Source organism: Limulus polyphemus, unplaced genomic scaffold (assembly GCF_000517525.1).
Source record: "Limulus polyphemus unplaced genomic scaffold, Limulus_polyphemus-2.1.2 Scaffold2325, whole genome shotgun sequence".
In the NCBI taxonomy this organism is placed as follows: Eukaryota; Metazoa; Arthropoda; class Merostomata; order Xiphosura; family Limulidae; genus Limulus; species Limulus polyphemus.
Genome location: NW_013667935.1, coordinates 161,477 through 169,711, shown reverse-complemented (window position 1 = coordinate 169,711; position 8,235 = coordinate 161,477). Strand labels below are relative to the sequence as shown.

Here is an 8,235-nt window from a genome sequence, read left to right as displayed (position 1 = left end):
GTTGTAAAACAAAAATATTTTTTTTCAAGAGCTATAAGACATGTATATTTAAGGTGATTTCAAAGAATAAAAAAAACAGATTATTTTAGACAACTGTAAAGTAAAAAACACGTTTTTTGGGGGTAGTTGTAAGGTAAAAAGGGGGAGGTGTTCTGGGCAGTTGTAAAACAAAAATATTTTTTTTCAAGAGCTATAAGACATGTATATAGGCCCGGCATGGCCAGGTGGTTAAGGCACTCGACTCGCAATCTGAGGGTCGCAGGTTCGAATCCCTGTCACACAAAACATGCTCGCCCTCTCAGCCGTGGGGGCGTTATAATGTGACGGTCAATCCCACTATTCGTTGGTAAAAGTGTAGCCCAAGAGTTGGCGGTGGGTGGTGATGACTAGCTGCCTTCCCTCTAGTCTTACACTGCTAAATTAGGGACGGCTGGCGCAGATAGCCCTCGTGTAGCTTTGCGCGAAATTCAAAAACAAACAAGACATGTATATTTAAGGTGATTTCAGAGAATAAAAAAACAGATTATTTTAGACAACTGTAAAGTAAAAACACGTTTTTTGGGGGTAGTTGTAAGGTAAAAAGGGGGAGGTGTTCTGGGCAGTTGTAAAACAAAAATAGTTATCTTGAGCGGTTGTAGGGTATGAAGAGGCTTTTTTTGGGTTGTTGTTAGGTTAAAAAGATGTGATTTTCGGCAGTTGCAAGGGATTGTGAGTTTTTTTTCTTCGCAGTTGTAAAATAAAAGGTTGCAAAGTAAGAAAGGTTCATTGGGGTTGTTGTTAAATTATATAGTATGGTTGTTTTGGGCAGTTGTAATGTAAAAAAGAAAGGTTCTTTTGGGCAATTAAAAGGTAGAAGGTGGTTCTTTCGGGTGTGTGTTAGGTGAAAAAGCTATATAGAATGATTATCAGGTAAAATAGGTTTTAAAGTATTGTTTGTTTGTTTTGAAATTAAGCACAAAGCTACACAAAGGGCTATCTGTGCTCTGCCCACCACGGGTATCGAAACCCGGTTTCTAGCGTTGTAAGTCCGCAGACATACCGATGTGCTACTGGGGGCATTTTTAAAGTAAGAAAAATGTTTTTTCTCTTGTTGCAAGTTAAAAAATTAGGCTAACGGGCGGCTGGCTTGACGTCTTTCTCAAACACCGTAATTAAAGATAATTAAATAAATAAGTTATCTACAATAATAAAATTTTTTCATAAATGCTAGCCAGTGGTTGTAAGAATTAATAGAACTAAACAATGAGATCTAAAAGTCTGAGGGTCGGGCGTGGCCTAGTAACTTGGGGTGTGAACCCGAGGGTTTAATATTCGCGGCTCGTTGCTTCAAGAACGCGCTTCGCACTTTGTTGCTGTGGGTGCACTATAAGAGTAATGATTTAATCCTACTGTTCGATCTGGCAAGAGTTGGTGATGGGTGCTGTTGACCATCTGGCTTCCCTCTAGTCCATCATATCAAAATTAGAAACGGCTCTGCACATATAATATTTTGTGCTGCTTTGCAAGGATATATTTTTAAACAAACAAACGGTGTTTACTAAGAAAACAAATGCATCATAAACCCTATAATTTCACATTACTTTTTCTGATGTTGCTTCAGTTTGTGCATGAATCTTTATATTACTTTCATTTTTTCAGTAATTCCTCCTCCCCCGGTGGCTCAGGGATAACAAACAGGTTAGTTAGAGAAAATGATACTTAATAATATATGGTGTTTAAACAAATAAATAATATAGTTACTTGAATACGGAAGCTCATTATTCTAATATAATTATAAGTTGGCATACGATGATTTATAAGCATAATGAAGCGATATTTTTTGGGGGTATATAGTATATGTCTCGACAGATACCTGGAAAAGACAGACCAAGGTTACCAAGGTGAAGCCTTTTTTAAGGATACCATTGTGTATTATGTAAAAGGGATTTTTGCGCGCATTTTTGTGAATGTTTGTTTATAATTAAGCACAAAGCTACATAAAGGGCTATCTGCACACCACGGGTATCGAAATCCTGTTTTTAGCGTTGTAAGTCCGCAGACATACCACTGTGCTACTGGAGGAGGGGGGGTTGAAATTAGTTTTTTAACAAATACCATTGTGCTTTATGAAGAGTTTCATTTTCTTTTCATGTGTTTTATGTATTTTATTTAAAGGTTATTTTGCATGCATTTTTTTTGTTTAAAGTTATTTTGATGTGTTTTAATGCATTTCGGTATTATATCTTTGGTTAAAGCTTACTTCATTTTGTTTTAGTTTGCTTTTCTCGTTGTTTTGCTATTTTCAATTTACGTTGAAGAGTTTTGTGTTTCATTTTTCATGTTAAAACCATTTATTTTTGTATGTAACTTATGTTTTTGTAACTTGTATTTGCATGTTCAATTGTGTTGTATTATTATATTACATTTGTTTAATGTTTTGTAGGAACTACTAATCTTTTGTACTGTATAAAGTTGTATTTCTCATGGTATTTGGCAAATGTTATGCAGGGGTGAGATTACGTTACACAATTTCCTTGCCAATACATGGGTTAACTTTAATTTTTAAATTTTATAGCTAAGGACAGCTGGGTTGGCTTAAAGTTAATTGGAGAGGGGGGGGGGGGAGAAATGTAGTATACAAATCTTACCACATATTCACTACGTCCTCAGTTACTAGAAGATGTTTTTAGATTTCTATATACTTTCAGTTTTTTCTGTTAGTACAGATAGTTGGTCAAGGAGTCACTAAGTTCCTTTCATCCTATTTACTCACGAAACTGGGTCAGTCAACGAGGGCACAGCATATGCTTCCTATTAGAAAATTTTGCTCTAACGTAGTTTTTTGTGTATATAAAGCAGCACTGATCCCTCTTACTAGCTATTCGGGTGATTCTCCAGGGATATAACATCTCTTATTTTGAAGTGAGTATGATCATCTTTCACGTGAGTGATGCCTGTGTCTTGAGAGAAACTGACGTCATTATTGTCGCTAAATAATGTCATGTTCTCTCAGTCCGGAATAGCATAAAAGAAGTTAAGTTATCTTAAGTTTTAACTGCTAACAGCTGTTGGAAGCTTTTAAACAAACGTCCACATCCCTCTCTCCAGTAAAGACGCATGACGAACAAATGTCTTATTAACTTTAACTTTGACTGTGTTGTGTGAATAGAAATTGATACTGTGTGCAATCTTATGTCTACTATCTTTGTTTTGACAAACCCAGTTAAAGTCAGGCGAACCTCTTGTTATCCAGCGGTTTTTTACTCTGAGAGAAGTCAGTGAATCTGAGAACACCACAACCGCTTCCATTTACAAGGGTAGATATAGGCCCGGCGCGTTTGGGTGCCCCCCCCCCCCCAGTTTTGAAAATAAAATTTAAAATAATTGCAAACATTGGATCTTTGAGGAGGGAAGAATGTAGTGAAATTTCATATTAAATTAAAAGAAAAAAAAAGCAATAACAACGACATCTAGCAAACATTATACAAAATCTAAATAACCCATTTAACCCCAACCTGGGAAGTCCCGAAAATTCCTCCTTTACGTTCAGAATCATCGCGCCTTCCCGTTTTGAAAATCCTGGATCCGCCACTGATTTAGGTACATTTAACCCTCCCTACAGTGCATTTTGTTCCTTAATTTTATTTATTAGCCCTGATGCCTGAAAATTATAATAAAATATCACCAAGGGTAAGGAGATACGGCTTTTATGCGCTTTTCTTTCCTTTCAAATGTTAAAATCAGAATAACTGTTGTGTACTTTATATATGTGCAAATATTCAGCACCAAAAAGCCAATGAAGGTAAACAAAATTTAATTAAAATCGACTCAAACCAACAAGTAATCAGGAAACAAACAATTACAGAAAAAAATAACCGTGGTAATATCACCCAAAAGGCATTGCATTGAGGATATCCCTTCACTAAAAATATCTTTCAAAATGGAGATAAGGAACTATTCATCTTTCCCCACCCCCTCCCTCGGTGTGGTAAATGTAAGTTTACGTACTTATAACTCTAAAATCTGGGATTCGATTCCACGCGGTAGACAGAGCATATATATAGTCCATTATGTAGCTTTGCTCTGAAAACAGTCAAAATAATAAACTAGTTATGAAAATACAGCTCAGTAACTTAAGAAGCGGCAAGGCCTAGATCTTTAGAACCACAATGTCCCAAGACCACTTACGTCTCACCATCCGAGGCCAATATCTCATGGTAGTAATGGCCTAGATCTTTAGAACCACAATGTCCCAAGACCACTTACGTCTCACCATCCGAGGCCAATATCTCATGGTAGTAATGGCCTAGATCTTTAGAACCACGATGTCCCAAGACCACTTACGTTTCACCATTCGAGGCCAATATCCCATGGTGGTAATAGCCTAGATATTTAGAACCACGATGTCCCAAGACCACTTACGTTTCACCATTCGAGGCCAATATCCCATGGTGGTAATAGCCTAGATCTTTAGAACCACAATGTCCCAAGACTACTTACGTTTCACCATTCCAGGCCAATATCCCATGATGGTAATAGCCTAGATCTTTAGAACCACAATGTCCCAAGAATACTTACGTTTCACCATTCGAGGCCAATATCCCATGGTGGTAATCACCATGGAATATTACCATTTAACTTCAAGATTGAAAGTTATATCCATTTTCAAATTATTCAGCTGAATTTTTATGCGTTTGAAAGATAATTGGAGAGACGAGATATCCTCGAGTACCTTTTGGGTAATATTACTGCAATTATCTTTCTGGGATTAAACCGTATGCAGTTTTCACAACCAGGTGTCACCTAAACTGTGTAGGCAAATTTCTTCTCAAAAAAGTGTACCGTTGAAGAGGGCTCATGCAGTCTTTGTACGAACATTTTAATGTACAGTATATATGTGTGTTGTGTGTCGAACCGTGTGTACATTTTAGTGTACAGTATATATGTGTGTTGTGTGTCGAACCGTGTGTACATTTTAGTGTACAGTACATATGTGTGTGTGTCGAACCGTGTGTACATTTTAATGTACAGTATATATGTGTGTTGTGTGTCGAACCGTGTGTACATTTTAATGTACAGTATATATGTGTGTTGTGTGTCGAACCATGTGTACATTTTAGTGTACAATACATATGTGTGTGTGTCGAACCGTGTGTACGTTTTAATGTACAGTATATATATGTGTGTTGTGTGTCGAACCGTGTGTACATTTTAGTGTACAGTATATATGTGTGTGTTGTGTGTCGAACCGTGTGTACATTTTAATGTACAGTATATATGTGTGTTGTGTGTCGAACCGTGTGTACATTTTAATGTACAGTATGTATGTGTGTTGTGTGTCGAACCGTGTGTACATTTTAGTGTACAGTATATATGTGTGTTGTGTGTCGAACCATGTATACAATTTAATGTACAGTGTATATATGTGGGTACGAACGTATACATGTATAGAAAGGTAATAAAAATGGACTATAACTTGGCTTTTTCTTTGTTAACCCTAGTTGGTGTTCAAATTACTCTTCATATACTAATCCAGCATTGTTTAACATTTCATTGTTAACCTATAATGAGAACCAGTTTATTGTTGCAGCTAAGTTCGGTTTCTTAAGATCCTTTTTTTCTCTGCGTGTGTCTAATGTTAATATAATCCCGACTAATACAACAACTTTTTTTTTCCGTAATAAAACAGCGGATCACATTTTGTTATGAAATATAGTACTGAAAAAAATAACACAATTAAACAAGATTTTTATAATAAATAACAAGAGAAATTTCGGCTCCACAGATGCTTATTATTGATGTTATATGTTCATATTAATAGCTCAGCATTATAACTTTAATAATCTTATTCAAATATTTCTCATCTGATGGTTAAGCTTCAAAGCCTAGAATGCTAAAACGTGAAGTTGATCCTTACATTGGGCAAAGCGCAGATAGCCCGTTGGGCAGCTTTGTTCTTAAACAAACAAAACTTCACAATGTATTTCTATCTCCATTAATTCTAAGTTGTTGTTTTGTTTTCAGTTTGGTTATATTATTAATTTTGCATAAATTACGCTCTTTAAATACATATGTTTGTAATAAGACGGATTATTTCAATCGGGTTCCCTATTTATAACATTATCTCAAGCTCCACAGTGGCACAGCGGTATGTCTGTGGACTTACAACGCTAGAAACCGGGTTTTGATACCCGTGGTGGGCAGAGCACAGATAGCCTATTGTGTAGCTTTGTGCTTAATTACAAACAAACCATTGTCTCAAGTACTGACTTTAATTGTCGTACTTTTAAAAACATTATGTGAAGAACCACTTTAATCAGTACTACTTTTACGTTATCTGTGATAATAAATCTGTAGTAACACTCACCTAGCTTTTGTCAGCAGAACTTCCAAGTTCGTAAAAAGGCCAATCTTTCTTTAGCCAATATCATAGAACGTATCTGGCCTTCTGGTTTCTAGTTCTCTTTAGTATTAAACTAAGGTAGAGTTTTAGTAATTGAATTGAATATAATAATTGTTGTAGTTTCTCGAAGTTTCCTGATCCATTGTAAGCTTCTTTCTTCTTCTGTTTTAATGTCTAACAAATTCGACACCTCGTTTCTTGGATAAGGGTGAGCACGCTCCAATATCAGCCGAGAGGGAAACTTCATGACCGGAAAGTGGAGTACCGTAGTAATACTTTTGTAGGTGGCGCTAGTTTCTTGTCTCAACACAAACTGCCGATCGATAACCGTCCGGTATTATTACACTAACTTTCACTTTCTCGAGAAATTTAAAAGGAAATTACGTGCGCACGACCGCCGATGATACTGAATGATGACTTAAGGACCGAGCCATTACAATCGTCTTTGTAGTTCACGACAAGAAACTTGGTTGCTTTGACCACTCGGACTTGTTGTGGGTAGGGATCTCTCTCCGCAGTCAGAACAATTACAATACACCTTTTGCCGTTCATCTAAACTGTTCTCTCTCACCTGGGCTTGAATCAATTACTTGGATTTACTCAATACGAACAGACTATTATTTTGATGAATTGCTGCAGGAGTGTAGAATTTTCTACTTACCGCTTCACTACGCTGTTATCCGTCTATAAGACCTTCCTATTACGCTGCTACCTGTCAATAAAAGATCTTCCTACTAGGCTGTTACCCGTCTATAAGATCTTACTACTACGCTACTACCCGTCTATAAGATCTTCCCACTACGCTGTTACCAGTCTATAAGATCATCCCACTACGCTGTTACCCGGCTATAAGATCTTTCTACTACGCTGCTACCTGTCTGTCAGATCTTCCTACTACGCTGTTACCCGTGTATAAGATTTTTCTACTAGGCTGTTACCCGTCTATAAGATCTTACTACTACGTTACTACCCGTCTATAAGATCTTCCGACTACACTGCTATCCCTTTATAAGGTCTTCCCACTTCTGCATAACAAAAGCACTACACTCCTATATAGACCAAATACAAATAATAAAAATACTGATTTAACCTTTTAAGGGCCAGAAACCTCACTGTATCATAATACAGGTCAGAAACTTTACTGTATCGTCTAAAGGGCCAGAAACCTCACTGTATCATAATACAGGCCAGAAACATTACTGTATCGTCTAAAGGGCCAGAAACCTCACTGTATCATAATACAGGCCAGAAACTTTACTGTATCGTCTAAAGGGCCAGAAACCTCACTGTATCATAATACAGGCCAGAAACATTACTGTATCGTCTAAAGGGCCAGAAACCTCACTGTATCATAATACAGGCCAGAAACATTACTGTATCGTCTAAAGGGCCAGAAACCACACTGTATCATAATACAGGCCAGAAACTTTACTGTATCTTCTTAAGGGCCAGAATCTTTACCATATCGACTTAAGGATCAGAAACCCAGTGACTCAGTGGTAAGCGTGTCAGACTGTGGATCCGAGATCCACTGCTCGCGTCCCGTTATCGAAAAAAAGAAAAAAGAGCTAATTTTCATATATTTGTGTGTGCTATAACAGTAACGGTCAAATCCCACTATTGGATTAGAGTGGTCCAAAAGTTGACGATGGGTACTGTTGACCAGTTCCGTTTGTTCTATTTTATCGGTCCAAAGTTAGTAGTTGCGTATGGTGTTTCTCACACCTCCAAATTCGTAGTCATGATACAGTCAATGAATGCCTCGCCCGCTTCATGGATTGTACCATATCCCCCCCCCCCTCCCCCCCGGTACCGCAGTCGACCGGACAGTGCAACACGAGATGGTCTGTGTC

General features: G+C 37.4%; 1 protein-coding gene across 1 annotated transcript in view; it reads right to left on the bottom strand.

Moving 5' to 3' along the window:
* LOC106466620 (metabotropic glutamate receptor 3-like) overlaps positions 1-6,590 on the bottom strand; it is a 23,111-nt gene extending 16,521 nt beyond the window's left edge. Inside the window, exon 1 of the mRNA XM_022394661.1 lies at positions 6,347-6,590. The gene's annotated coding sequence lies outside the window, so the exon portion shown is untranslated. The remainder of the gene's footprint in view (positions 1-6,346) is intronic.
* Between the last annotated feature and the right edge of the window lie 1,645 nt (positions 6,591-8,235).